The 8,973-nt window shown below is 45.4% G+C and overlaps 3 long non-coding RNA genes across 3 annotated transcripts; 2 read left to right on the top strand and 1 right to left on the bottom strand.

Moving 5' to 3' along the window:
- The first annotated feature begins 877 nt into the window (after positions 1-877).
- On the top strand, positions 878-2,383 carry LOC127314536 (uncharacterized). Its single transcript, XR_007859739.2, has 3 exons — positions 878-1,146; positions 1,241-1,413; positions 2,243-2,383. It is a non-coding gene; the product is annotated as an uncharacterized lncRNA (long non-coding RNA).
- A 216-nt stretch (positions 2,384-2,599) lies between these two features.
- LOC127314535 (uncharacterized) lies at positions 2,600-3,987 on the bottom strand. Its single transcript, XR_007859738.2, has 4 exons — positions 3,851-3,987; positions 3,566-3,765; positions 2,758-3,084; positions 2,600-2,668 (listed from the first exon to the last, which is right to left on the bottom strand). It is a non-coding gene; the product is annotated as an uncharacterized lncRNA (long non-coding RNA).
- A 455-nt stretch (positions 3,988-4,442) lies between these two features.
- Positions 4,443-5,825, top strand: LOC127314537 (uncharacterized). Its single transcript, XR_007859740.1, has 3 exons — positions 4,443-4,730; positions 5,135-5,271; positions 5,537-5,825. It is a non-coding gene; the product is annotated as an uncharacterized lncRNA (long non-coding RNA).
- Positions 5,826-8,973: the final 3,148 nt, after the last annotated feature.

Raw genomic sequence — 8,973 nt, 5'->3', positions numbered from 1 at the left:
GAAAAGGAGGCGAGAGGGCTGTGGGGCCCCCTCCTCACGGGCGGCGCGGCCAGGGCAGGCCCGCGCCGGCTCGTGAGGGGGCCCATGGCGGCCCTCCTCGGCTCCCCTCCTGGCTCCCTTCGTCATCCGGAAAAATAGGAATTTTCGTATAATTTCCGTCAACCGTTGATCTTCCGAAATATTGCATTCGACGGTGCTTTTTCCACAGAATCACGCTCCGGTGCGCGATCCTCCAATAATCATGAAACATGCAAAATAGATGAAATAACATAAGTATTATCTCCAAATATGAAATATATCAATGAATAACAACAAATTATGATATAAAATAGTGATGCAAGTTGGACGTATCATATATCTGCACATTTCTTTGAAATAAAGTGAAGTTACTAATAAGATAAAACAGTCATTGGTAGAACTAATTTGAAATCTGATCTCTAGATTTGGTGACATCGAGAATGGAACCGAAGTTACGCAAATCGGTGTCAAGAAAACAATACACCTTATATAGTTTTGTACCAATGTCATTGGTGCCAACCTCACTTCGGCACCATACAACTTGGTGCCAACCTGCCTCGGTAGTTGTGTTACGTTTGCGTCGATCTGCACAAACGCACAACTTCAGTTCTATTCTTGATGGAGCCGGCACCATGCGGCTTGCTATCGACTCGCAGATTTTGCTGCTGATCTCGTGCGAATCTGATATCCATACCGCTGCAGCCCTCCAGTGATTCGAGCTTCCCGTTGACCGGCCAGTGGCCACATGCATGTATAGATTCCGTATATGGCGTATAGGGCACTTTGCGCCGAACCGTATTGGACTCGAAAGATTCCCCCCGGGGGGCCCACCCGTATCGCCACGCAAGCGTCGTCTCTCTCCCCGCCCCCACCCCTGTCGTCCGAGGCGACCACTGTCTCCCCTTTCCTCTCCACCCGCCCGTATCCGCGCCGCCGCCATTGCCGCAAGCACCGGCGCGCATCTCCTCTGTGTAGATTTTCAGATCACTGTTCATTCCCCGAGATCCTGAGGTGTTCTCGAGCTCTCTCGCCATGTCACCGTGGGTCGGGTTCAAAGGATATGATGCCGATCCAGATCCGTCTCTGCAAAGTGATGATCCCGCCGGAGATTCTGAGTTTGGAAACGAGGTAATTTTCCCCAGCTGATCCACAGTTTTCAGCCCGTTGCTCAACACATTCTCGTCAGTTTAATTTCTTGTTATCGATTCCGTTTCCCCACCAGAGCTACGCCGACCCCGACGCGTTCTTAGGCTGCTTCGGGAGATACGGGATCCGTGCTTCGCCGGGACGGAATTGAACACGCAGCAAAAGTGCCGTCATGGCGTTGTCCCACAGAGGAAGGTAGCATTCGACATTGCTGGGACATGGAGAAGATTCCTTGGATGCACTCGGCAGGTCAGCCATCGGTTTTCCGAATTATAGAATGCTTTTTATCGCTAATGAAGTACGGAGATTTCAGCAACGTCAAATCACTGTTAGCATCTGCTGTGCTCTTTTGTCAATAGAACGGCCTATACTTGCTTTGATTTTAGTGTTGTCGGGAAAATGGTTAGGGATGGTTCAGTGTCAACACGGACATGCTAGTAACTGTATTTCTCCTTCAAAGCATAGGATGCATATTAGAATTAGACGAGTAGCTGGCTATGGTGCTCAATTAGTCCTTGAATTTCAATATTCTGTATATTCGTTGATGTTAGAGCAGTGGATCATCGTCCATCATGTTATTGTGTTGGATTCGTGCAGATAGTCCCGGATAACAGTTTTTCAGGTGTTTTCACCTATATACCCATCATGTTTACTTGTGTGCTTCACCGCAGTATGTCCACTAGGAATTTTCAATCTCAAAACGCTGAGAGTAGCGAGCAAAAATAGTGCCAATGGGGTGACATAACCCCACTACATGACCTATTCTGATGAATTAGTCCACCTGACATTCTGTAAAATTATAGCAAAAACAGTGGTCATGAAAGGTGCCCCCTGGATTAACTAATTTTGTTGACCTGAGTTTTAGTGTTTAAGATATTTTAGTGCTCGCTACCCCCCTGTTAGATTAGCAAATAATGTTTACCCTTCTGAATTAAATTACATTAGATTTCGTATGCTTATTATGCTGTTGGATTGAGAAATGGATTGTTATAATGTTTGGAAGATGCTTGTTGTGAAGACACTACAACTCGCCCCAAACTTTTAACCGGGTCATTTTATTCTATTGAAAACCATGCAGGGGGTGGATCGTTGTTCGTTGGTCGTATGGATCGATGAACCTTGGAATCTTGTTTTGACTAAGTCTTTAATTCACTTGTGGAGCTTGGTTGCGTTAAACTCCAGAGAAGAACTTCCGTCAGCTGGCTGAACTCTTGGTTGAAAAAGGGTAAATGTATGCCGAGCTGGCTGAGCGAAATGTGTAGCAGCTGATTCAGACCTAATTTCAAACACAACCACATTTCGTTCTAAGAGATGTATTTTAATCTGGGCTGTGTCCAACATCGTATGAATGTGGCATACTTGGGGGATCTTAAAAGAACCATAAAAAAAATACTAGCTTTTCACTTGCAGAACGCATTTGCAGGTGCATGAAACAAATTATAAATTTGTGGTAAATTCAGCTTCTTGTTTTGGAACTGATGACCCATTGACCTCTGTTTCGTCACTGCTCAGGTTATGCAACAAGGTACAGATCAGTATTTACCAAGCACAACAGAAATAGATATACAACTAAAATATGAAGCAGAGATATACATTGGGGATGCAGGATCCTGATCGATGTATCACTTTTTCTTTTCCTGTCATTTCTGCTCTTTTTTTTGGTCTCCTCCTTTGACGCAACATTTTCAGGTTTGTTTTCCTTGGAAACTTTACCATTAGTTTTCTCAGACAGAGAAGGCAAGTCTTCCTCTTTGGCCAAAAAATCTTCATCTTCGCTGCCACTATCAAATATTGAACAAGGTTTGCGCCTGAAAGTTGGCTTGCATGAAGAATCTTCAATCTTGTCGTGGATGCTGTCAACTTGGTGCTTCTTCTTTAAGCGCCGCCCTCTTTTAACCTTATCAGCATGCTCTTCAGATGCTACGTAATAAATATTAGAATGTGCAAGTGGTCAATAGGATGGAAATTTGAGGCGATGCACGTATTAGACAGACACAACATCAAATGGTATGGTGTTAACACAACAACAGGAAATGCAAACAGGACGAGAGTATTAATCTAGCTGTAGAAAGACTTGTTATAAATGGTTGAAAAGGCATGTTAAGTGAACTTTTACAAGACAAAATTAGAAGCGTTCAAACAATCATGCACTACACTGTTTTCTGTAGTATTATGGTGGCAGTGTGCCGTAAAACGTAATAAAATCTCAATTCTGATTCTTAGTTATGAACTCAATTCTGATTCGTTCTAAGAGATGCGCAGTTAGTTCCAGTTCCAGAGGTATATCTCACTAGGAAATTGTAGCGGCAAAATCAGATACGAGGCAGCAATATAATTAATCTCGACAACACCATCATACTAGCCATGGAACAACACCATCATACCAGAGGTATTTACGCACCTTTTGTTCCCTGACACGAGCGATGGCGGCGACTCGGAGAGATTGGAGCTTCCGCAACAGTTTCCTGGCCGGAGTGAAATCCGCCGCTGCTTTCAGATCTCCCAGACTCGACGCTCCGGCTTGGGCTGCTGCACTCATCTTCCGTCTAGATTGCGTTCTCTCGATCTAGCCCCGGCCAATCTAGGCATGGAACTCCCATGCTGGAGCCAGACGAGAGCTATGGAATCAGACGGTCGCCGGCGAGAAAAGCGGTCTCGAATGAGAAAACTGAGCTCGAGATCTGACCTTACGAGGAGCTGAGTGAACCCTTAAGGGCTGCCATGGACCTGCATCGCCGGCGGCGTCGGGATCTAGATGGAGGCGGCGGTGGTCGCGTGTGTGCTACAGTCGCACGGAGGAGACCGAGTGGATTCGTTTTGTACAATAACGCACGTCGTCTGCGGGGCCCCGATCGTATATCATACATGGGCCCCTTCACCGTATCGTACAGCTCACATCTCGTATTGAAGGAAAAGGCCGGTCAAACCTTGCAGCACGTGGGCCCGGAACACGAATCTTACAACGTCTCGGACGGTGGTTGATATCAACAACGCCCCATATCAGCTTTGCATCAGCAATTTCGGACCCCGACCACGAAACCGCTCCACAGCGCCTCACTCATTCCCTTCCCCACCCCTTTAACTCTCAGAAACACCTCAGGCCCTGTTTGGCAGGGGAGTATTTTTGGGTTTTGGGGTGTCTTACCCGGCCCAATTTCATTCCACTGCAAACCCCGTCCGGGCTGTTCGGTAGGCCGGTTTCGGACGGTTTTGGCCCGTTTGACCCACCAGAAACACCTCGGGCCACGTCGGGTTGGAGGGGATTAGAAACGCTCGCCCTCACTCGCGTTTCTCGCGTGAGCGAGCGAGCGAACGCCCGCACCTCCCCTCGCGCCGCCGCCTCTCCCCGCGCCGTCTCCTCTCCTCGCGTCGTCTCCGGCCAACATCGCTCCGTCGCCGTCCAAGATCGCTCCGTCGCCGCCCAAGATCGCCGCCCAAGATCGCTCCGTCGCCGCCCAAGATCGCCACCCAAGATCGCTGCCCAAGATCACCGGCCAAGATCGCTGCGTAGCCGCCCAAGATCGCTCTGTCGTCCATCTTCTCCAGCCGAGCTGGAGTTTTATCCTGTAAGTCATATCCCGTGAGATCCCGTTCTTCACCTAGGGTTACTTGATGATGAGATAGACTGGTATTAGCTTGAAAGACTGAACTAGTCTTGAACATGTACTGAGCCAGTAGGCAACATGCAAGAAGCAGGTAGTGCCATAGGCGACGGGGAGAGGGAGAAGAAGGGAAGAGAAACGGGGAAGAGGAGCGGAGGGGTATTTAAGGCACAGTAGTGCTTGTGAGTTTTGTCAATTTGTTAGTGCTGCGATCTGAACGGCAGGAGGGGAGCTAATTGCATTTGCTTGTCTCTATATATATTTGCCACAACTAGTGGTTTTCTTACCTCTGTCGATTTAAGAAGAAATTTGTTTTACATTCGTTGTTCTCGTGTCTTATTTCTCCATTCATGTTTTGTCCTTGGCAGCAGCACGGTTTTGCGTCTGGACAGATGCAATTTTTTCCCTGTTTGGGTCTGAGCAAAGAAATTGAGATTTTTGTTCTGTTTTGGTAAAAAACATGAATATGTGGGGACAGTAAGATAGATTTGCTATGAAATGTGAGGTATGTACTTCACACTGGTTGCCTAATTAAAGGCCACAGTGTTTGCCTCTTTAATCCTTCATCATAATTCTCTACATATTATGGCTACAATCTGTCAGTCACATTTTATTCATCATCTAATTCTTATGTCACCCTTGCTTGTGCATCCCTCCCTGATTTGTTACTAGCAATTTAATGATAGAAGGGATACCATATTTATAGAAGTCAAGTATTTGTTTCAGAGGTACAGGGATACCATATTTAAAGGGATACTTTTTTGTTTTAGGATGTTGAGGCCGCTGGCACAGTATGGTACAAGACCATGATCTCAGGCAGTAACTACACTGAATTTGATGTCTTCTCAAAGTGTGTCGGTGTGTCGGAGTAGTTAGCTAAATTATGTTTGCACTTCATGTTCAATGTTGAGGGTTGTGGCAAAATTATTGTAGTCTAGTTTAGACCGATACGACTTGCCTTATATCATTCCTGAACCCCCGACACTTTGCAAGAACCGACTGAAGCAACCGTTTTGGCTCCTGGAACTAATTATATCTTATATCCGATCATGTTTGGCAGATTTGTTCCTTTTTACTGTATTGCATGATCTTTCTACTGTTATCATGGTACAACTGTTATCTTTGTGATCTCCCTTGTGATGTGATGCTGGGTAGGCAGTAAGAGCTTCAGTGACCCAAGCACAAGGCACTAGCTGCTATACTTGAAATTTCTACCTGTAGACTAAATGACTGAACTACTTTAACATCTTTGTCTGCATTCATATCTGTGGATTATTTGCAGCCATATCTACGTTTGATTCGTCGAGTCATCAGGACTAATTGTGCTTTTGATGGATGTTACTTCTGTTATAGTTGAATCTGTGGTGCTTGGAAAGCTGACGATTTAAGTATAACGTTGGTTTCTGATTAGCCGTAGGTGCCATACAAGTTGAATGGCAACCTCAGGCAATACTTGTTTACCAGGGACTCTTTGCCTACACACCATCCTCTCGTTTTGGGAAGTGTTTGCAAAACAGAGCAGGGAGGATGCACAGAGTGTGGATGGTGCTGGGCAAATCGTCGTCATCCATAATCGCGGCAGCGAGGGGTTGCTTGTTCTAAACTGTGTTATTCTAATGCATGAGCTACTGTGTTATTGTAATGCATCAACCATGCACGTATATTGTAATAGAAAAGGCACTGAAAATCTGGTATAAAAATTGGAATTTTATTGGCACAAAACAAGTGTCTTATCCCTGTGCTTGCCGAAGAGTAAAATTGAGAAGGGAATTAAGGAGGAAGTGGATTGAAGTGTTTTTGGTGGACCGGGTGGAACAACCCAAAACCTGTGGGTTAAGACACCCCAAAACCCAAAAATACTCCCCTGCAGAACAGGGCCTCAGGGCATAGCCATGCGTCTCTTCCGTCTCGGTCATGGTGGAGGCCGAGCCTAGCCGTCGTCCTCCGCTCCTCATCTCTGCCCACCCTCGCTGTTCCGTTTTTCTTCCCTCGAAGACCCATGCTGAACACATCCTCTCTTTCCAGGGAAACTCCAGGAGCACGCCGCTGTCGTCGGTTTCGTCCGAGTGGGCGGTCTCCGGCACCTCGCTCGTTCACGTCGCTGTCAACATCCAGGAACCCCGCCAACTCGTCCAGGTCCCCGCCCGAACGGAGTTTGGCTCCGCCACCTCTCTTCCACCACCGCGCATCAGCCCCGACCCCCACGCCTGAGCCGTTGTTCGCCCGAGTCTCGTCGCTATCGAGCCCAGTGTCCGCGCATCTTCGGGATCCTCGCCGGCACGCCCACGACACGGAGAACGGACGTCGCCGTCACTGTCACCGCTCCACCTTGCACCGTCCTCCGCCTCGGCCGCGTCGTCCTCGAATCCCCACGGTGAGCCCTCTCTCCCTCCTCCGTCATTGAAACGCGACAGCGCCGCCGGTACTGGGTCGACGCGGACGGGATCTTCTCGGCCCGTTCGATCCCGGATCGATGGCTGCATGCACCGGACCCTGGCATGCGTGCAGGTCCCGCCCAAGCCTCTTCAAACCGGCATCTCCCGCACGTGTGCGGCAGATCCGGGCCGGATCTGGCCAATCCCTGGGATTCGGCCCGTTCCTTTATATTTTTTATTTTCACGTCTTAATCAGCCAGTAGATACTGCTCCAGGTTTTGACATATAGAAAATTGCACGAGTGGACAAATTTGGTGATTCAAAATCCTGGTTACTCCTGATAAAATTCCTAACGACATAAAATTGCTTTGATGTGATTTGTTTCCAAATATTTGTGATGTTAAATAATTTCCTAAAAAGTTGTTGTTTTAGCATTTAAATCTTTGAGTGACTTATGTACTTCCTTTTTGGATGAAACCAATTTTGCTGTGTAGTACAAGTCAGTACCTTTATTGTGGCATAGGTTAAACATGCAGGAGATTCCTGGATTGTTTAGAAATACAGATCTGGCCAGTAGGCTCTTGTGTGATTTTTAGTTTGAACAATAAAACTGTTTTTGCAACAAAACCAAGTCCCAGTGATTGATATCACTCTTTTATATAATTATGTCGGAGGAAATATTTTTTTGACTTATAGTTTATTTCTGGGGATTTTATAACCAAAAAATATTGTGCCCTTTTAGTATAAAATTGTGATAATTATTTTATAGCTCAGAAAAATGCCAAACCAGTTTTGGTAGTTCACATTTGGTAGTACCAATCTAGTGGCATGATTGTATCTGGTTAGTTCTGCTCGGATACTTGTGTGCTTGAATATTGGAGTGATCCAGTTTCTGCATTGTTTAAATCTTTAAAAATATTTGAAAACTTATTTGTGTGTGATTCTAGTGCATGTGTGTTCTACATGTTAATAGCTTCCAGTAGAGGTGCTACATGTATTTTTGTGACTCACAGAAATATTTAGACTAATTATTTGGTCCCTAAGTCATTTCTGGTTTTATAAAAATCTTATCTTCTGTTTTAAAAACCCAAATTGAGTGAATCCAATTTTTGTAGCTTTATATAGTCAAGCTTTACCCTCTGCGATTTTACCAAAGTTTTGTGTGCATTGTTTTAGAGTGGCTTGTTAATGTGGTGTTGTTGCTTATTTTACCCTAGGGAAATTGAGTTGCTTTTGTTTAAAATGTTTTATAATAAACTTGGCACCAGGGTGGCTTCCAAAAGTCATTACCTACTAGTACATGTGTGTATTATATCCTGGTGTGGTGCAAGTCCTTGGTACCCAATAGATGTTGTTGAGGTCTTTTCTAGCAACGATAGAAATAGTTCTTTTATAATAAAACCACCCTCTTGCCCTAGGTACCTTTTTATTTGATGCGTTTAGGTTCGCTGATTAAGTGCTTTGCTACTAGTCTTGTGTGTGTGTGTGTGTGTGGTTAATGCTATGGCTATGTGTTGATTGTCCGCCTTTTATTTTGCGATGTTAGAATGCGAACGCTACCGGAGAAGGAGAGGATCTATGTGAGGATCTCGAAGAGGAAGGGTGAGTAGAGGATCATGAAGAAGAAGTCCAGGGACAAAGAGCCAACCAAGGCAATGAAGGAGATATGCCCTAGAGGCAATAATAAAGTGGTTATTATTTATATATTTATGTTTATGATAAATGTTTATATATCATGCTATAATTGTATTAACCGAAACATTAGTACATGTGTGATATGTAGACAAACAAGAAGTCCCTAGTATGCCTCTTAAACTAGCTTGTTGATTAAT

Source organism: Lolium perenne, chromosome 7, assembly GCF_019359855.2.
Source record: "Lolium perenne isolate Kyuss_39 chromosome 7, Kyuss_2.0, whole genome shotgun sequence".
Classification (NCBI taxonomy): domain Eukaryota; kingdom Viridiplantae; phylum Streptophyta; class Magnoliopsida; order Poales; family Poaceae; genus Lolium; species Lolium perenne.
Note: the sequence above shows the minus strand (reverse complement) of the source record. Positions and strands in the feature narration are given on the sequence as shown.